This window comes from Micrasema longulum, unplaced genomic scaffold (assembly GCF_059751315.1).
Source record: "Micrasema longulum isolate JH-2025_06_02 unplaced genomic scaffold, ASM5975131v1 h1tg000127l, whole genome shotgun sequence".
NCBI lineage: Eukaryota > Metazoa > Arthropoda > Insecta > Trichoptera > Brachycentridae > Micrasema > Micrasema longulum.
This window is the reverse complement of record NW_028277333.1, coordinates 730,644-753,298: the sequence shown is the minus strand read 5'-3', so window position 1 is coordinate 753,298 and position 22,655 is coordinate 730,644. Positions and strand designations below refer to the sequence as shown.

The window sequence follows — 22,655 nt, the reverse complement described above, 5'->3', positions numbered from 1 at the left end:
AGTGTGTAAAGTAACCACTTAAACCAGCCAATGATGAATGAATAAGTTCTCCAAAACAAACCCATTTTCAGGAGAAGTGTACAAGTTTGGATTTTGTCGAAGGGAAGAGACCATTGCAGGAGACTACTGCGAGACTTTGTTATTAATCGTGTTTGCTAGATGTTTAATTGAATTTATTTTTATGTAATATTTTTTTTGCATTCTTTAATAATATGAATGCTTCCATTTTCTATTATGTTGTATCCCGACTGAACACCGGGCTCTTGGCCTCATAGAGATAGGGATAGGTTTTTTGTTGTTTTTGTTATGTGTATCTTGATATAAATAAATAAAAATAATAAATAACAGGTCAGATTTCTTTCTATAGTCTCTTCTCTAAAATATTGTTCATATCTGTTATAACATTAATATCAACGATACATTACAAAGTTATTTTAACCTATCAATTTTATAAAACCCACTTCGTTAAATGAATAAAGGTTAGTATAGATCTGTTAAAAATAATTCATCATCTTTCCATTTTCGCACCCAATGGTGCATAGGGCACTGAATTGGTATACCAATTTCAGCGTATCTTGATTTTTTTTTGTTACATTAATTTAAAATTATCAGTCTTACGCTACAGGTACCAGTCCAGGGACTATGAAATATTGTGGTGTGAAAACATTTTTTTAAATAAATATTTTATATCAACCCCATGTTGGGAATTGAACCCAAAACCTCTTTAGGTAAGCAAAAGGACTAACCATTACACCACGAGGCTGACTGATTGAAAAAAAAATTGTATCTAAGAATGTGTAAAATTTTTGGTTGAACGCTCGAATACAAAGCCATCATGTTTTTTCTATAAAAAACGATAAATTTCCTAGAAAATCGAATATTTGTTTAATAATACATCAGGATTCAGACATAAAATTAGTTTTTTTATAATTATTTCGATGTTGAAATACGAGTGAATGCGGGCAACAAAATGCAGCGATTGCTAGTAAAAATAAATCAATCGAATCTAGACTGGCAGTACACAATAAAATTTTGATCCTGACGTTTATAAATGGTTGTGAAACATTATGCCGGCAAAGTAAGAATGAAAGAGTTACTAATTTTGAAATCAGATAAAAATGCGAATTCGAGACAGATGTAATTGAAAGGATAATGAAAGGTTTACTGAACTGGGTGGTATGTGGAATGAATGTGGGAAAAAACAATGGAAAAACAGAAATGTACATGGTGAGAATGACTGGTAATGTAGGACGAGGACGACGACGAAAGACGTGGTATGATCAGATAAACTATAATCTCATGTTTGGGTTTGTAAGTTTTTAAATTTCAAATTTGTCAAATATTTAAAGAGACACAGTAGTGGAGATGGCATGATAGTAGTTATAGTATTTGAACCGTATTATTGTGATTTTTTTCATTAAAATATTTAATCCATCTCAATATTTACAAACATATATGTACAAATGAATGTATGAAAAATTGTCCTTTATAGACTCAATGACTTCTGCACAATTAACATGCGATTTTTTTCAAAATCATCTAATTTACTTGAATAAGTTTGTAAATAATAATATTTTCAATATGTTCATCAGAAAAAAAGTTAGGAGCTAATATGTGTTTTTCATCGAAATTCCAAGGTTGCATTCGACTAAAATGCATATTCCTAAAAAAATGGAAAATGTCGTTTTTTTGTACATTCGAAAAATTATTATTTTATTATTTTTAATGGATTTTTGGTAATGCTAAAATAATTTTAACTGACACCTACATTTCAATGAAAAGTCTTTTCATCTTTTATCCGGACAGTTTTTGCACGTTTTGTCATTTTTATTTTATTATTATTGATTTATTGACGAACTTATACAGTTCATTCAAGCCCTGGTAGAAAAGTTTATACTAAATAAGGTACAAATGATATAAAATACAACCAAATAAAATTAAAGCTAGGACAAAAAATACAGTAAAAATTTACTACCTTTTCTTTCTTTTACCTTCTTCCTCTTTGTTCTTTCTTTTCTTTTGCTTTCGAATTAAATGTAAAGGTCACGTCAAAACCCGGTTGGCGGTTAAATAATGACTAAATTTGCGTTGAACATGAGTTGAGTGTAATAATTTTAGAATGCTCAGAGTAAAACGCAGTCTGACTTTTCTTCATCAACACGTATTCCCGTATTTTCTCCATGAATTAGAGAGATTTTTCCATGACTTTAATTTGAGCACGACAAAGCCTCTTATTTGATCACATGAGGAGATAAAAAGAAAAACTAGCCCTTTTTACGAATATATGTATATATAGCTCAAAACCTTTGTTCAACCAGCTAATAGCAGGCAAGCCAACGTTCGGTCTGGACAGCGTCTGTTAGGTCCGCTACTCAATAATAAAAACTGTTTCCAAACTTATAGCAACAGAGAGAGAAAACATTTTTGAGAAGGGTATATGGACGTCGCACAAAGGAGTATTATCAGTCAAAAAGTGCGCGAAATTTCGGATATTCCGAATGTGTCAGATGGGGTGAGTTTATGTGCAAATTTTTGGTTTGCAGAGTAAATATTTTTTTTTACTTGGATGCCCGTATTGGAGTAGCTTTGATGTCTTTAAACAGTTTTGAAACCTCACTGTTCCCGGCAGATTGTTAACTCATAATGGTTGTGTAGCTCAATTTATCAGTTGAAACATTTTCCTTCAAATTTTTCGTTTTTTGTCGCTTTCTACTTTCGCATAAATTTCCGAGAAATCTTTTGTGGTTAAGCCAAATTTAAATAATTTATTGATTGGCAATAAAACACAATTCGAAAGCCATTTCTATTTTTTTTTACTAAACGATCTTTTTTATAAGTTACAGCTGCCTACTTTTTTTGTAAAATTGTATCTAACATTTTTTTAATGAACGCTTTAGAATCAAAAGATTTTCACTAAGACATTTTGTATGTTTTATAAGTATTTTTTCTTAATACTTCATCTTTTCATAATGTCAAACATGTAATTTTATGTCACTTTTCTAATGTTTTCTATTCTCTCGTCTGTCTCTGTCAACAAAAGAAGAGTAATAATGTCACAAAAATTTTAATTTCTTTGATAGACCTTTTTATTCTTTGTTTTTTTCGAAAAAGCGGAAAGATGCGGAAGGTTTTTTTACGAATACATTACGAGTAAGAACTATTTTTATCTCTGGTAAGGGTTTGGTTTCCCAGCACAGCCCAGCAAATAAACATATTCACCAGTTTTCTTAAAAAAACAAAAAAAAAATACTTAATATTGTTCGGTTTTTTATTATCAAAATATATAATATAACTGTACAATAAAAAACTAAAAAATATATTTGAAAAAAATATGCACTTTCAACCTCTTTTTCCATTAGAAAAAATAGTAATACAACAAAAACTAAACGAAAGATAATATGTTACGTAACGCTCTGAATAACAAATAAAAACTGACGGCGTGTACGATCGCCACAACGCTCGGGTTACAACTAACGTGGCATTCCATGCCATGATTTTAGTTGACTTCGTGATCAAAAGGTGATTTTTCGTAATTAATGATTTTAATATTTTTTACTTTCGCCCGCTTTTCGCCCGGAAATACTCCTATGTGCGTCGAGGCAAAATACCAGGTGAAATAATGCATAAAAAAAAAAAATAACATCAGCAAAATAAGTTTCAACTCTTTTACTTCACGAAAATTAAGATATGGAAGATTTGAGGAAACGTGGATAATTAAAACATAATGGTGAACGTTAGATAGTGTGTAAGGTGGCAACTCAAACCACCCGATATGACACATTTTTGAGAATCCTCATTTCCTCAATTCTTCCATCTGTTGACTTTTGTGAAGTAAAGGAACTGAAAAGAACTGAACATGTGAATGATTTTCAGCTGGCTGAATTACTTCATCAATCAACAAAAATACTTCTCATACCAGTGAGTCCAATCTACGATATTTTGTGAATGAACAAATATTTGTAGACAAGCGAGGATTCCACCCCCTAAAAAGCCCGATATTAGAGACGGAAAACAAAAAAATGTAACGCAGTGCATAAAGCGATCACTAAAAACAGCATTTGACAGGTCGTAAGCCCTGTAAATGCCTCGACTGCAGTATTCCTGTCATGTGTTCTCCCTCTTTGTTGCAAAAAATGACACATGATTAATAAAATACAAGTTTTTACCGTATGATGTAAATTTAGTAAGCTTTAAGTTTAGAACCACTCGGAAGTAAGTATAATAATGTTGGCAGCTAGTTTTAATGCGCTTTGTTCATTTGCTTTCTCCCTATTGTCTTAGTCGCCTCACCTGGCTATCCTATCTTATCCTCACATCTCCGTGATAATCCAGCATCCTACTTACTTCATCTTTCCACTCTCCAAATATTTCATAATCCCCTCCGTTTCCTATTCTTGGACCATGTAACAAAGTTTTTTATTGTTTCTCTCTGCCTCAGAAATCTACTTGTATTTTACCACTAAAGCTCTTTTTATATGAAGCGGAAAACTGCCGAAAATACATCAGATTATGTAAAGCAAAATATTTGTGGAGTAAAACATAAATTGGTCAAAATTGTACAGAAATGTTAATATTTAAAAGACGTCTGATTTTTTTAGTCAATTTTTATTAAGATTCTGAGTGCGCAGACAAACATCTAACAGTACACGTCACTTATTTTTATTCATCTTCATCATCTTCATCATGCTGTTTCTAAATATAATGGTGCATAAACAATGGTATACCAATCGCAGCGAATCTTGATCTTTTTTTTTCACACGAAGGTAAAATGATCAGCCTTACGCTTCAGGTACCAGTCTAGAAACAAAACATTCTTTAAAATAAATATTTCATATCACCAATGTCCAGAATCGAACCTCCTCGAAGACCTCTTGCATGGCAAGCAAACACACTGACCATTACACCACGATTCCAACAATTTATTTTGTTCACGAATTATAATATTGGTTACAGTGTGATAACTTAGTTTTATTTCAACCGGGTCGTATTGACGTACGATGTTGCGTATAAACTAAACAACGATTGCTGTTATTATCGTGGTCGCTAACTTAACATTTTGTGAACACACAATTGACACGCCTTGGAATTATTTATAAAAGAGAGCGTAGCCGATCCGTTTGTTATCTATATGATATTTTTCGGGGGACTGGGAAAGAGTAGGCCTCGAGTGAAGTTGATTTTACCTCCGGCGGATTTAAAGTGAAGTTTGATTCGGGAATAAAATTAAAATTATTGGCACCGAGTACAACAATTCGGACGTCAAAGTTAAAATTTAACTATGACATTATGCATAACAAGGTGCGGAAAGGGATTGATGAAGATGGCGATATAAAAATAAAAAAGGGCTGTTTAAACAGTTTTTAAGAGAGTAAAGATTAAAATCATTCAATTTGTAAATCAAGACTTCAATTATTTTCTGTTTTAAAATCTTTTAGTGCGTAATTTTTACGACTTGCTTATCGCTTATGCCAAAATACAAATTTAAAAACACGAAATTGTACATAAATTTGAAAATCAGAAAAACTAGCATTATTTTATTTTTATTTTCATTAAAACATCTAGTGATGAGTGTGTCCGTTTCAAAATTAGGTTCGTAAGGAATGAAAAAAGTTTGATTAAATTTTTTTAAAAAATGTAATGTTTACTATAAGGCGATGTAAATGTATATGTAATTAAAGTTAGTGTAAATATTCGTTGATATACAAATTGTTATATAAGTTAACTAAAAAAATGAACAATAAATACAAATTACTAATGACAATTCTTTTTTCAATTATTCGGTCTATATAAAACAGACTTAAGTCATATTTTATCAAGGAATATATTTTTTCGTAGACGTACCTACATCCTTTCTGGGATTCAGAATTTACGATAAAATAATTATCATTTCTGAAAAGTACCAGATACGAGATTTTGCTACAGCTAACAATTCTCTACCTGTTTGGATTACATTATTTACTTAGATTCGAATAAATAGCAAGGTTTTTAATCCTAAGTGTGGAGTAGTGGACAACTCGTAAGACAAGCGTGCATGGAGCTTTTAATATTTATTACTTCAATTTCTGAGTGTATAAACTATAGTATCTCTCAACTATCGTTTCAATTATGTTTTAGTATGTTTTTCTGTTGATTTTAATGGTTATACTACTTTGCATATTTGAATATCTGTCACTAAATTTGTATATTTTATATTTTAATATTCATATTTGACTATGTTTTTATGTTTTTTTCTTTGAAATGTTATTATTTATTGTTTTATTCTTCACTATTTATACTTCATTAGTCTGAATTATTATCAAATTGCATCACTTGTTATTATAATAAAATTTATTTTACTATGCATTTTTGATTCTTGCTAATTATTACTATGCATATTTGATTTTTGCTTAACACCGGCACAGCCAAAAAGCCTTAATAAGTTCATGAATATTTAAACGAGTTTAATTTTGAATGGTAAATAAACAATTATGAATTTTATTTGTCACAACTTAAAAACTTTTAATGATTTTATAATTTGAAGTATATATGGGCCGATTAAGAATGCAGTTATATGTGTGTTGCTAGTTTAAAATATAAGGCAAAATTTTACTGTCCCTGGACTGGCACCTGAATCATAAAACTAATAACATTGCCTTTATGTAACTAATAATCGAGATACGTTGAATTTGGTGTATGAATGAGGTGGTATATCGTACCATAGAACAATGCATTGAATAGCTTAAAACAGGCTATAAACACTATGAAATCGGTAACTTCTTTAGATGTACTTTTTTTTTTCTTTTCTTGTTAACAATAATTGTAAACCTCCTAATTAAAATCCCAATCGAATTCAATTTAGTGCTTCTCTACAATTGGACATGTAAAACTTTACGAAGATTCTAATAAATAAAAATAGCATCAAAGGTTTAAAATAAAGAGTAATACTTAAACGATAAACTAAAAGCACTTTAATTTTTTAATTTTTTTATATATTCTTATTTTGAATCTTGAAATAGGGCACACATCAACATATTCTTATTTATGCTCTAATAATTACAATGTCCATATATTTACAATATTTATGTTTGTCCAAAAGTTTGTAGACAAAAGACTGGATTTTACCCCCTTGGGAGTTATTAAGATTAACAAATTACAACAGGGATGGAGAAAACCTTTAATAAGGGAATTCTGAACCAACTGGTTCAAGAATAAGTTAAAAATTGGGAAATTGTTTTCGGGCGTTGCCTAGTATGTAAAATAATTCAGTCAGACGAATCTCTTTACAACAATTAAGGTTTAAGCTCTTTAACCTCACTAAAATCAACAAATGGAAGAATTAAAGAATTATTGATGTTCACACATAGGTAAAATAGTGAATGTTTCGCAGTGTGTAAAGTGACCACTTAAACCAGCCAATGACAGGTCATAACATAAGGCTTTCATATTTCCATATTGAATGTATTCTCCATCTCGGTTGTAATTTGTTACTGTACATATATTTCATTTATATTTCTTAACCTTCTGTTTGTTTTTATTTTCTTCATAAATGTTTTTTCGTATTTCATAATATTTTTTTAAGCCTTACACAAAATAGAATTTTGCGACTTCGCCTTATTTTCTAAATTAATTAATATTCGAAGCACTAATTTTGTGGCTATTTATTTAAATAAAATAAATATAAAACAACTCTGTTTAAGTAACGAAGTTAAGTATAGCATGGTAAAAAAGCTTGTGTAGCCTTAACATTTAAGTTTGTAAGTGAAAATTCTTGATGGAAGTTCATTGTAATTTTAAAAGACGAGTGATACTTTAATCTACAAATTTGGAATATCCAGTGACCGGTTCCATCGCTTTCGCCACATCTTTGAGACTGCTATCTTTATTAAGGAGGTCAATGTTATTATGCAAAACAGAAGTTAGGATAGATAATTCAAAACATATTAATGTAAATTAAATAAAATTATTTTTATCTTAAGGATCATTATCAATTTTTTTTCGGGTTAACTAATGAGTTGATATAATGTTGTTTTAATGAGTTTCAGTATTTTATTTTTAGTGTCTCATCCTCCGTAAGTGTGATTTTTTGAAAAAATTACATTTTTGGAAATTCCAAATTTGTGGATTAAAGTATCACTCGTCTTTTATTTATATAATAAACTGTGTAGCTTTAAAACCGGTCGGAAGAAAAAATAAATATAAGTGGTTGAAAACGAAGTTGTTTGAAATGTATGTTATTATACGGGGAATTTAATTACATTTTAAAAAATCTGTTTGTCTTTACAATGTATTCATGTATCCAAGGTCGTCTTTAAAACGAGAAACTAATTTCTACTAATCATTTGTTACGCGACAAGTTGAGAAAACTTGCGTTTATAGGTAATAAAAACTATACAAACAAAAGTTGGGTAGTTTATTTTCAATAGATCGTACGAATTTTTGGAATGTCCTTGAAGAATCTGTTGTCGAAACCATACAGTATTGCTTTGAAACGATCATCCCCAGGGGATGGAATCCAGTATTTGTCAATAAACATCTCGACATATTAAAAAAAAAGATAATTGTCATTCACTTATTCATAACTGATAGTGCATAGGGTACATTAGTACACTGAAAGCAGTGTATCTCAATCATCTGTTACTTTAACGTAAGGTGATAGTTTCTGACTCTGGTACAGGGACAATGATAAGACATAGAAAGCTCCCTCCACTTACCCGGATCTTTTCTAAACGTCTTTTCGGATTCGCACATTGCGAAAACAAATTTTAAGCCTTAATGAACGCATTCTTTAGGTTTCATGTAGGGTTCTCCAACGTTGTGGACCACTTGAGAGAAAGCTTACCATTTCTGACCGCTGCGAAACAGTTCCCGGGTCCGTATTCTAATGGAAAGTAAAAGGTTATCTTTAATTTTATCTACAAAGTATAATTAAGTTTTATGTATGAAAAATAGAATATATTCAGTTTTTTTTTTCTAATCATGTTCAATTTCAGGTTTTCAACTAATATGCTGAGAATTTTCATACAAATATATTATAAATTTTCGTAAATAAATTTCGATGTTAGTTTATACCGTCTCGATATGTACCGAAGAAGATGACTTTTATAATCGCGGCCCTGCACAGTTCTAATCCACCGGTCCATCCTCAGGTGTTTCGAAGCCAGAAAAACTATTTTCTTCCGACCCCTCTACGTCCCTCTACATCTCTCGATCTTCCCCTTCATGGCAAGTTAAAGTTTGACATATTTATCACCTTTTAATACATGACCGAAATACGAAATCTTCCGGAGCATTTTTTTGTTTTTTCGAATTGTAATAGTAGAAAACGATTTCTCAATTATTACAGATTATAGGCCTTGTTATTGCCTAGACTTCTATGTTTCCTTGTCTAAAACGTTCTCCATCTCTGTTTTAATTGGTTAAACTCAATGACACCTTAGAAAAAAAAACATTATTTTGTCTACAAACATTTAGACAAACTCAAAATATTGTAATACAACTAACTGGTCCAAGAAGTAGTTTAAGAATTAGGAAATAGTTTTCAGGCGTTGCGTTATATGTGAAATAATTTGACCAGATGAATATATTCACACCAATAAAGGTTTCAGCTCTTTGACTTCAACGGTCAACAGATAGAAGAATTAAATAGTACGAATATTCAAACATAAGCTAAATGATAGATTTAACACGGTTTGTAAAGTGGCCACTTAAACTAGTCAATGACAGGTCATTAGCCTTGTACTTGCCTTGACTTCCACGTTCCCTTCTCCAAAATGTTATCCATCTCTGTTGTTTTTTTTTGTCTTTTAACTGAACAAAAGTTTCATAAATATAAGACAACTTATTTTTTCCCCTTAAAACTGATTTATCTTGAATAAAATTTCCAATTTATAAATTAAAATGGCAGTTAAAGGTAAGTTTTAATGTAATTACACGGTTACATAAGTAAACACATATCTTATAACTTTATAAATATATTTCAAATAAAACACTTTGTATGTATGTATATACCACACCCAGTATTATTATAACAAAACGCGTTTCAAGTATCAATATCAGGTGTAACTACTGACTAAACTAAAATACAGAAAACAAAATAGTAATTAGGTACTGATAGAGTTGGATAGCTTCCATGGCCCGTGGATGGCCTGGAGGGAGTAATCCAGGATTTTTAAATATTTTTTATTTGGGAGTTGCATTATTTTTCACAGTGTATATATTTGTAAAGATGATTTTTCTGCTATACTATAATTTTATTTTATCCAAACTGCTCGGGTCAGAAATGATATTCTAATGTGGGCCAATCAGATACTTCTCAGCATTTGATCATGTGGAGAGGAGACCACTTAAAACTCTTCAGGGGAAACCAGCCTGTTGACAGTTGTCAACAGGCCTTTCGTTCCACTAGAAGAGTGTTCGGCATTTTGTTCCCTACTTTAGTTTATTTTCCCAATTGCCTGCACTATATTAATCATGTATGATACTACCTCTCGGGTGAGTTTTTTATTACGTATCACCGATGGGATGTCGCAAAGATCTTCACCCAGGTTTCTGCATCGCGCCTCCAGCTGTTGTTTTTGAAAGCAGAAAAAAGGGCAATGCATCAACAGATGAAAGACATCTTGTGTAGTTTAATCGTCGCATAGGCAGTTGTCAATCTCAGAGAGCTTAAAACGATGCAGGTAGCTCATGAAACCTCTATGACCCGTGAGAATCTGGGTGAGCTTGTTGCCAGCTTTCTGTATTCTCCTGAAATCATAGGTATGGAAAACTGTAAGGAAAAACATTTTAGTACATACGATCGTTTCAGAGTTAAAGGGTCCTTCTTTTTATTTTTTTTTGGCAAAGCTGAGCAGAAAATCGGCGAAATCGGAGGCTATATTCTTGAGCGTAGCCTTTTGAGTCTTTTCGTCAGCCTTTTTGTTGCCAAAGTTTCCACAGTGTCAACTTAATTACCCAATGTACACATCCTGGTGTCTGCATTTTAGCTTTTGAATATCTGGCTTGGTGGCATCTTAAAAACATAGACCAGGGCTTTTCTGATAACAAACAATTTCAACTCAAAAATGAAGAAAAAATCACCAAATTTCAATTTTCTCGACGGTAGCTCTCTGACGCCATTGTTGGGTACAAACGCTGCACCTACTTTGCCTTCTAAGAGACTGCCATCTGTGAAGATTTTTAACTCTCTCCACGCCATCCTTGGCAAAGTCTGATCATCGTAGCCATGATTTATTGGATAGCGCTCTGCTGTATGTAGAAAAGAGAAAAAGTATCGCAATCTCTGATAAAATCTATCCTGCGGCAAGTCTTGCAAGGTGAGGTTCTTCTTTACCTCAAATGCATCTGCAAGCTCTTTAATCCTCAGATTGAGTGGCATAAATCCACTCAAAATCTGTGTTGATACCAAGGAGATTGTCTTGTATCTTTTGCATGACCTGATGGCTATTTTTCGTTGATTGGAGTTCAGTTTTTTCCGGTAGACTTTATTATTGACCGCATCCACCCACATGCTTCAAGCGTACTTGATCAGAGGCTCTACAGCACTTACGTATATTTGCTGCATAATATCTTGCGATGCACCCTATATAGGTTCGGCGGCTCTTTTCAGTTTGTTTGTAATGCCTGCGGCTTTTTTACAAACGCTGTGAACGTGTTTAGACCAATGAAGGTTGAAATCTTTAGTAAAATCCAACACCTTAAAGTAGTTCACGTAATTTAACCGGATTCCGTTCATATAAATTGCTGGCGGGCGGTCTTTTTTTCTGCTTATAAACATTGCGTTGGTTTTATTTTCGGCGAATGAGAGTTTGGCTTTAGAGCCTCATGTTGTTTTAAGTTTTAGTGTATTGGTTGTCATCCTCTCAAGTTCTGATGTTTGCCTGCCACAACAGTCAAGAAAAGGTCGTCCGCGAATGTCTTTAGTTCGACTCACGCACCCTAGTATTTCTGGAGTACATAATGTCAGATGTAATTCCAGAAGCTCGGTCCGCAAGAAGATTTCTGAACGCATCCTTTGGACGTCACCTTTTGGAGGGTGGCATCAAAGTTCGACAATATGACTTTTCTTTGTTGATAATAACTCTTCACCAGTAAGAAATCACTACGACTATTTCCTTGTCTTGCAGTGCAGTTTTAATTACCTTGACTGATGCGTTAAGAGCGTCTTTTGTCGATTACTGGAGTGTAAATCCGTATTGCTTCTAAATCAACCTACCTTTGCGATAAAAATGCCTGTTGATCCGATTGATCGTCGACTTCTCGAGTACTTTACCAAATACCGAGATGAGTCTGATTGGCCTGTAGGCCTTGATGTTTTGAAGGTCATTCTTTCCTGGTTTGGGAATGACAAATGATCCTCGCTATTTTTCATTGAGTTGGAAAGTGGCTCACTCTGAGACATGCGTTATATATACCCAGTACAAGCGACCTATCCACGTTAAGGAAGTGAAAGCTGATGTCCGCGGTAAAATGGTCTTCACTGGGCGCTTTTTCTGGATTCATATTTGAAATGATATCCTCAATCTCCTCCACCCTATATATTGGGTCACTCTCTGTGTAGGGTACGATTTTTGCCATCCACCTGATGTAAATTAGCTCGCGAGTTTCTCGCTGTGTATTGTCGTCTGAAAAGAACCTCTCCAATAGACAGCTAGCGTTTTCCTCAGCCAAATCTAAGTATTCGTTGCCATCTTTTAGTGTTATTAATAGAATGGTCTTTTTTCGGTTGACCAGCACTCTGTACATTGCAGATCATGTGGTTTTTCTGTTCTGAGAGCCGCAGTAATTTTTCCAGGATTCGGTTTTCACTTTTTCAATGGCGTTTTTGTAAGTTTGTTTAGCCTCGAGATATTCAGGAAGTGTTTGAGTCTTTCTACGGAGAGTATCAGAGTTCTAAAGCCAGTGTTTACATTGTTCTTGAATTTATCAAGCTCAATAGTTTTCTGATTGGTATACTTACGATTTGTCTATAATTTCCATCAACAAAACGATTTTCTTCTAAAAATCCAACAAATTGTTTACTTTGGAGAAGGAAATCTGTGATACTTTACGCTCCCTTACTTTTCATTGAACTTTTTTTGAAAATTTCTCCCAGTTGGTATTTTTGTTATTAAAAATGGCCGTTTTGGCTTGTACTGTGAGGTTCTATATTCTGGCAGAAATTTAAAAATAAATGGGATTATGATCACTAAGATGGTTATTGTTAGACTCCACTCTCCATCTGTCGACGGTGTCTAACAAACCTTAAGAGCAGAATGTCATGTAAATGACGCAAGAAGTCACAGCCGCCAAATTGACTCGCCAGATGCAAACCAAGGCCAAAAAGGTAGTACCAAAGACAACCGGGACAAGGGAGCTTATTTCCTCCTGTTTTGGGACAACGTCCCAATTAGCAGCACCAAGAACAAAGGTACCAGCCCTTTAACTTTAAAAATTTCTTATCAAAAGACGCCTTCTCCCATTTTGAGCCTGAAAGTAGTAGGAAAGGAAGAAGGTAAGTCAAAAAATATACTCCTTGATTCGATATCTTTGAAGATGCTTTTTTTTCAACCAAATGCTTGCGCAGGGTGGACCCTTTAAAAGGAAATATCACAAAGGAATCCCGCAAAGGCTTGATGAGTCTGTTCACGGAAATCATCGATTTGGCCTCCGAGATGTCAAGAAAAACCCAGCAGTAGGAGACGAGTTTCTTGAACGAAGAAATTGCTCTGTTGCAGAAAACCGCCATCGCCAGTACGCAAACCAGTACTCAGCCGGTGCGATAAGCTTTGCTTCTATGGCAGCATCAAGTTTCTCACATGCTGTCGTCGTCCGATTTTTGGATAAATTCAAGACGAGCTCAAACATCATAGCAACATTAAGACAAGATGTCAGACCATCCGTCTTAATGGTTGGAGTTAGCGCTATAATACCTGCAAGGAGCAATAAGGTTATCATCAACATCTTATAATGCCGAAACAATTAAGGCTGCTCACCCAAAGTTGACCAAGGGTAACCTGACCGCCGAGAAGGGCAGAAGATTAATGCCGACAGTCCCACTGAAAGGCATAAAAAAAGGAAAACCCGTGATGAGAAAATGATCAAGTACATTCTTCAGCAGAATGAATCGATTTTCGAAGCCGCGGGGGAAAACAATGACGGTATATAAAGTTAGAAAGGTCATTCCGCAACAAAAACAGCGAGTTTTTTAAGAATGCCGTTCTTTTTGTGAGCAAAAAGGTGAGAGAAGCCATGACCAGCCAAAGCCGCATCAGCATTTGATACCAGAAGATACAGGTCAAAGACTATTGCCCTTTAATGCAGTGCTTAAAATGCATGGGCTTTGATCATTCCATGGCAAGATGCCTGGTAAACAAAGACCGCTGCTTGCACTGTGCGGGAGACTCTAAATCTATGGCCTGCACCAAGGAGGACAAAAAGCAGATAATCGATGCTGCAACTGCATCAAGATGGCCAAGGGTAAAACTGAGGCATCTAAGCACAGGACCAAATATGGGGAATGTCCCTACCGAATTAAAATGATGATGAAGACTATGGAAACAGTCAATTATGGCTAGAAAGTTATACAGTGGAACCTAGGCTACAAGAGAAAGCATTGGCTAACAGACGAGGGTCGGAAATATTGCTGCTTCAGGAGCCTTCCACAGGTAACACGGCCAAAATAAATGCATCAAGAGTTACCGTCCATCAATTGGTAACATCATCGGAGCATGTCTGTAAAGCTATAGAGCCGGTAAGGCAGAGTTGGTTGAAGGGAGTAAAAGCAGAGTGAGTTTTTATATTTATTGGAAATATTGAAAGCTGGGTTAAGAATTTAGGAAGATTTGGTATTGATTGTATTCCGAAATACCAATAAATAGAAAAATCTACTATGCTATATAGCTTTACAGACATGCTCCGATGATGTTACCGATTGATGGACGGTAACTCCTGATGCATTTATTTTGACCCTGTTACCCGTAAAAGGCTCCTAAAGCATGTTGTGTTTCACCCTCTCTACCCCACCCTGCCTTACCTCCTCTAACCAAAACTACCAGTACCTTATTACTTTTCTGTATTCTGTACTTAAATTTAGTGAAAAGTTACACCTGATGTAGAGTCATCAGAATACCGGGAACAAGCTGTGTGATAAATATTAAACTCGTGCTTGTCTTTATATTCTAGTAGTATCATAGTATTTTATTTGAAATATATGAAAAATTTTATTCAACAAAGTACCTGCTGGAACAATAAATAGTATGAAATTTTATAATTAATTGCTTCATGCTGCGAGGCATTACATATATTTATATAAAGTATTATGAATTGTGTTTTCCAGATGTTTAGTGAAATTTATGTTTATGTAATATTTTTTATTTGTAGTACTCGTAAATATGCATGCTCCCACTTTCTATTTTGTGGTATACCAACTCAACACAGGGCTCTTGGCCTCATAGAGTTAAGGATTCGTTATTATTATTTTTTTATGTGTCTTTATATGAATAAATATTATTTTTTTTTAGATAAAAATCGTTTTTCCTCGAACTCTGGTATTTTTTTTGGATCTCTGATGATCGTTTTTCAGCAATTTTTTTTTTTTGTAAACCAATATTATAAGGGCTTCAGTGATATTCTTAACATATATAAGTCAGATGGTCGTAGATAGATATAGTCGAATTAATTATTTACCAAATAATAATTAATATTTCATGTCAAACTTGCTAGAAATTACACCCGGGATCTTAACATAGTATGCCAACGTGCCAACTTCTAACACAACGAGGTGGACTATTCTTCACTCAATTTCCTCTCTTAGGATTTTTACCTGAAATTACCCATCGAGTCGGAAACACTTATCTAGCGTTTTATTATTGTTTTATTCTATTTTTATACCGATAACAACATATGAGGGTATAAGCAGCAAACTTAGAAATCTCCATTAAAGAAGTTCTGAGATATATGCGAAAAACTTAGAAAAAATAATTGTGATATTTCTGATTATTATGCTTCGCTGATTTAATTGAGAATGCTATGTTTGCGGTATCAAGTAGCATAATTGAGTTTTTTGTTGCAAGATAAGGACGGTTTTGAATTACGCTACTAAATAATCAAAATTAATAATATTACGTTAATAGGTAGGTAGGTTTTAATGTATAGTTTATTGTGGCACCAATTACTAATTTTCCGTTTTTGGTAGAGATTTCTATATTTGCTTCTGATATCTTCACATACTATATTTTCCGTGATCTGGACTCGGACAAAATGTTATAGAGATGAACAACATGTATTCATTGCTATTGCAATTCGTTTGTTTACACTGTTGACCCACATTTCTTGAACCGAGGTGCTCTACAAAGAGAGATGTAATTTTTATCAATAATTTGGCAGCACAAGATAAGCTGCGGTACCTGGGACTACGATTCGGGAAATCTTATAATAAAGACAAATTGATATTTCACGAACCAATGAAATTAATCGCAGTCGCGTAAATAGCTTTATTAGATTCGTTTGTGTGAATTGATGGCTCGGGGCTAGCCGTTTTCCAACGGATTCTCTCCTTATCTCTCGCAAGGTCTATTCTTACTGGCAAATTGTTTTATTATTTCTCAAAATTGATGACGGGAAATTATTAATAAATAGCATTCAATTTGTAGAATATTATGTTTCATCAGCAGGCAATTACAATTTTATGAAAATTGTTCGAGAAATAAATTTCTTTCGTTCATTTAACTGTACGAAATTCATGTCATAAATAAAAGTCGTTTTATCACCTTCAAAAAAAAGTTTTGCATATTAATTATTTATTTTGCCTTCAATTAAGCAAATACACCTTGGTTTATAAAACAGTATAATTTTCGAATCAATAGATTATTTCATACTAATTTAAAAAAACAAAGAAATTTTGAAAATTGATTTATAAAGATGAAATTGATGAGGCATGTTAAATATCGAGGCTTCACTGACAGAATACATGAAGTCATTAAAACAACTTCCGAGATAATCGCATTAAAAGCATTTTTATTCTTTCCAACTCATTATTTCTTCCACAATTTTCTTTTTTGTTTTAAAGCTTTGAAAGAGTTATCTTTATTCTAAGCATTGCATAAAATTTGAAATCAATATCTTGCACCTATATAAAAATATATTTTTAATATATAAAGACTGTTGACTCGTTATAATGTAAAATGATCATACAAATGAACCAATGTTAGGTCATAACTCCTATATATCAGTCGATTTTCATTTATCTTGGTATAATAAAATTTTCTACCTCGTTAAAATATTTTTAATGCTAACGTCTAAATACAATATTTGTTTCAGCGTTATATAAAAATATGTGTTAATTGGAATCTATAAATTACAATAATTAACATGATATGACAAAATTAATCATCATAATTATTTATCATCTACCCTTAATGACGTTACTTGTTCAAAGATTTTTCAGCTCAAGGTGTGTTTTTTATGAGTTAAATATGTAGTTTAAATAGATTTTCTTGTTCAAAATTATCCAGAAATGCATTTAACTGCAATAAAATTTACGTGAGATGTCGAATGTAAGATTTCAATCGACTTCTTACATCGCATTTTAGCCTATAGTACAGAATAAAAACATCTACGCAAGAGTGCATGGTACATACATACCTACAAAGTATACGGTAGAGTTGTTTTAAAAGTCGATCGCTACGGTGATCAACCACAACTTAGTGACACTATAGTTCCACAGCTGGAGACATCCGGCAGCGGCGCTCGGATACCACAATTGGTAACTCCAACAAAGAACATACTGGAACCCACAATAGAAAATCGCAATTATGATTTGGATCGTCCATCTCACTGTCTTATTTAGACACAAAATATTGTTTTTTCCTTAAAATTTCTTAAAAATTATTTTTTTGATTGCAGGTTGTCTCATTAGAACTCTTATAAAAGGTAATTTTGAAGAAATACATAAATTGAATTAGTGAATACATATATCTACTATATTTTGTGGAACAATTGCTGATTTAATTGTTCCCTCGACATCATTTATATCACAGTTTAAGTGATCACGTTGTGCTAATTGTTTTCAAAATTCAGAATTAATTGCTTTTCAATATACCTATTATATGCAAAGTTGTTGAATAAATATTAATGTTCAAATATAGGAAGAATAGTAAATATAACATTATGTTAAATAAATACTTATACCTGCAAATTAATGAAATTAAATCCTAAAAACGCCCAAACCCACACCTTTTCTCTTCACTGTATGGGCACGCACTGACTCGCTGCTACTTTGCCTCGTGCAACACTGAACGCAAAGCGTACCAATTCGCCAAAACTACACGATACCTAGGTTGGAAGAAACAATTCAGATACTCTGTGCCCGCCGTTGAACCTAGTTTGTTTCCATTTTACTTTGCCAAAGACTTTCAAATTAAGATGGTAAAAAAAATGTAACTGCTGTTTTAAAACAGTTACCCTTCCGAAGCACCTAAAACCGTTTCACAAAAATAAATTTAATCGTTCAAAAAAAAACCAACACAAAATCACCAAGCCTATAAGTAAATTTTCAAAAGCATTTCGCTTCGCGCGAAAAATTCAACGCCCCGCCGGACTCCGTACCGCGCTTCGCCCTAAAGCTAGGGTTTCCTAGGACAGCGGTGCCCGTATCTTAACGGCCGTAGTGAACGGCGATGCGGTGGACAGCCGTTGTAACGGTGACTAGAGAGTGGTTTCCCTGGAAAAAGGTGTTAAATGGTGTTGATAACACCGTTTTCCAAGAAACCACTCTCTAGTCAACGTTACGACGGCTGTCCACCGCATCACCGTTCACTACGGCCGTTAAGATACGGGCACCGCTGTCCTAGGAAACCCTAGCTTTACTTCAAATCTTTATTCATAATATCTACCTAAAGTCTGTTTTGTATTACAAGAATTTCCTAATAAACAAACAAGCTGCGTGATACACGACGGAAAAAAACCAATTTCACACATAATATGCAAAGCCAAAAACAATATTTTATACACTTGAATTGAGAAATATTGATTGTGGAAAGGAGGGGGGGGGGAAGGTTGCACCCTGCACAAAACTGTTAAAAATATTCACGTAACAGCAAATTTGTGAAAAGTTAACTGTTATTGCCACATTTATAAAAAAACCGAAATGCCCAATTCTACTTTTAAATCTAAAATTAACTAAATTCTTGTCGCGGTTAAGTTTTACTATATTGTAAGGCATTTAATCGCTTTTGTATTTTATCCATAACAGTGTTAAATTTAAAAATTCAATCACAACATTGTTAATGAAATCTTTCATTGCATTCCGCAACTTTGCAACAAAACTTCGGTTCGTCAAAATCCAAGATATATAAATTTTCACAAACAACTGTTATGAATGTTGACGAGTCCATTAAGGTGGGCCACGGTTGTTTGGAGAAATTTTATTTTGGCCGATTTCTATCCGGCACAGCAGAAAAAAGATGCCAGATAATTTGTTTAGCTCCCATACGAAATTTGGTTAGAATCGGATGTTATCTTTTGCCTCCGGATTGACTTTGAAATAAACGTTTTTTTCGGTTTTCTGGTTGAGTAATAGGCTCAGAAAAGTTTTAAAATGTGGGTTTTCGAAACCATTTGAAATTCAATAAGTAAAATTTATTTGCTACAAGGAAAAGATTTAAATAATGGCATCCATAAGAATATTATTTATAATATTATACCATAATGATTTATTATATTCATATTTCAATTACCGTGAAAATCTTTCTAGCTATTGAATTTCAGCATAATTTTTCGAACTTATAATTAGAAATCAAACACTGATTTGAGTCTACTGAACACTTTATTTTATTTTTACAAATATAAACATATAAAAATAAAAACTTCGTGGCCATTTTTTCGCCTTATTAGGGCATATTCAAACGAATGTGAAGATTATTAGGATTGAATATCCCTATATAGTTATATGATTCAAGGTACTTAAGTAGAAAATAAAAATAATCTTATGAACTATAGCATGTACATTAATCATAATTAAGGGAAAAACCAATGGTTAAGGGTGAGGCTAAGTGTTTAATAGGTAATGGGGAATTTAGGTATTTATATTTGAATTTCGGGGAAAATATAACAAAGTGAGTATTTATTGACATACAAGTATGTATTGTGAGATAATTAATGAAGCTTTATAATTTTGTAAATTAAGATAATTGTTGTCGAAAAAAAAAATGTCAATAATATTATAATAGGTTGCTGTTCATTTCAATTTAATGATAACATGATTGAAATATTATGAGGAAATTTATATAAACATAAATGTATTATTGTACAATATTTCTATTTTTAAGAATTTCTTATCAAAATATATAAATTCAATTGTAACATGATTCATATATTAATTACGCGTCATATAATCGTGTACAAAAAGGAACAAAGTGAAGAATAACAGTCTTTTTAAATATGTTTAATAGTGGTGAAGAAATAAGGTTGGTTTGTTCATTTATTATTTTAAAATTAGGATTATTTAGATATTTATTAATTTCCAGTTGTTCAAGTATATTAAGTTTACGCCCCTTGCTTTCAACGTGTAATGGAATTGGTTTATTTGAGATATAAATTTTATGATTATTTTCAATTAAGTGATTAGCAAATTAAAAATCTTGTTTTTATTTTTAAAGGATCTTATGTGTTCTGAATATCTAGTTAAGAAATAAAGTTTTTTCCTCAATTATGATTAATGTACATGCTATAGTTCATAAGATTATTTTTATTTTCTACATAAGTACCTTGAATTATATACCTATATAAGGACATTCAATCTAAATAATCTTCACATTCGTTTGAAAATGCCCTTATAAAGCGAAACAACTGTCATGAAGTTTTTATTTTTATATGTTTATATTTGTAAAAATAAAATAAAGTGTTCAGTAGACTCAAATCAGTGTTTGATTTCTAATTATAAGTTTAAATATGGAGTTCTACAAAATAAAAACCAAATCAATCAATAATTTTTCGAGCCTTTCGAGTCTGTATGAAGCTTTTTCTTTTAGATATTCTGTTTAATGTGGTTGAAGCTTCTGTCAGAGTCCGTGCTGCCCTTTCAACTATTTAAGAATGACGTGACAGTTGCAGTTACGACGGATAACAGTTTGATGTTTTCGTCAAATATCAACGTCAATATTGATGTCAGTCAATGTCAATAATATCGGTGTTATATATGTATATGATGCATCAAATTTTACAGAAGTTGAATCAGTTGGACAATTTTGATGCTTGCTGCGAGCTTTCAAAATGTGACATGCTGCCAGTTTAAGAATGTGCGGCTTAGAATCGGTTTCTATTGCATTTTCAAGGTTTGCAAAACAGGTATTGTAACTGTTTTTTTGAACTACCAGATCCATTAAAGCTTTCAATTTTGTAGGCAAATATCTAATTGCATCAAGAAGGGAGAATTTTGATAGACAACCATGTCAGAGCACAAACCTTGATAAAATATTTTGCTTAAGAATTACTAAATTTTTAGAAGGATGTTTCATTGAAGTTTGCAATTTAATCAGCAAGAGTTAGTCATTGGGAATGATACATTTTGCCTGGCAATTCGTTTTATAAATCTTAAGAAAATATGGCTTTTAAAACCGCTATGACTATTCTGTACAAACATATTTAGTTTTTGCTACGTACTTTGAGTAAGACACTCAGGTAACTTTGTTGAAATGGGTGGAAACCTAAAAATAAATACGGTCCGGATGTGCTGCAATCAAGAGATACAAGTATCAGAAGGGTAATTTGTTTATTTGCAGTAGGGGTTTTCTTACCTTTGTTCAAGCAGACGTATGTGTTAACGAAAAGGCGGACTGTAAATGAAAATCGAATTTTATTTAGTTTTGTTATTGGGAAATATTTGAGAAAGGATAGGAATATGAAATAAATACCTACCTTTAATATAATCTGAATGTTCTTCAATTTCTGGCACTGGATCACAAAATGAACTATAAAATGAGACAATGTTTTCCACGACGCGCGACGATTTCCAACTACTTTTTATCCGATTTTATGTCAAGTCAAAAATGTTGTTATGTTTTTGTTCTACATCCGAATCTTCTAATTTTGAATATCTTCTATCTTGATGTTAGGTAGGTACCATAAGGATGGGTCAAAGTAAGGATGGGAACGAAAAGTAATCGGCCAGGAATAGTATCGATAAATGCTGTTATTTACTTAACAGTATGCCATCTCCATATTCATCAATGTTCACATTTTTATGGATGCTTTATTAAGTATGACATCTTAAGAACAATTATAAACTTTTAATAACACTACATTATTTTACCATTTTGTTCGATCACAGTTGTTGCAGGTAAAGATTCCAGAGATATTTTTGATTCCAAGAGAAAATCGGTGATTGCTGTACTATTTCTTTAGATGTGCAAAACTGGTAAAATATATCACAAGAATTTCAATACTGATTCCATTATCATTGAAATCAGTTTTTTATATGCATTTTCCCGTTCTATTTTGTAAAAAAAAAAAAAAATCTGCCCGTCAAAGTATAAATCAGATATTTATAGTACTTTGACTTTTAATGCCAATTTAGTGCTATTTCACGTTTCCGGCAAAGCTTATTTTTATCAATAATCGCAGAAAAACACTTCGCATCTACCATATTTTCTTGATAATAAATTGTACTATTTGTAGCGGTCGGCTTATCGATAGAAGCA

The 22,655-nt window shown here is 32.7% G+C and overlaps 1 long non-coding RNA gene across 1 annotated transcript; it reads right to left on the bottom strand.

The window, feature by feature from the left end:
- Positions 1 to 17,699: 17,699 nt before the first annotated feature.
- Positions 17,700 to 21,940, bottom strand: LOC148284355 (uncharacterized). The gene is made up of 3 exons (XR_015825014.1): positions 21,874 to 21,940; positions 21,753 to 21,791; positions 17,700 to 17,743 (listed from the first exon to the last, which is right to left on the bottom strand). It is a non-coding gene; the product is annotated as an uncharacterized LOC148284355 (long non-coding RNA).
- Positions 21,941 to 22,655: the final 715 nt, after the last annotated feature.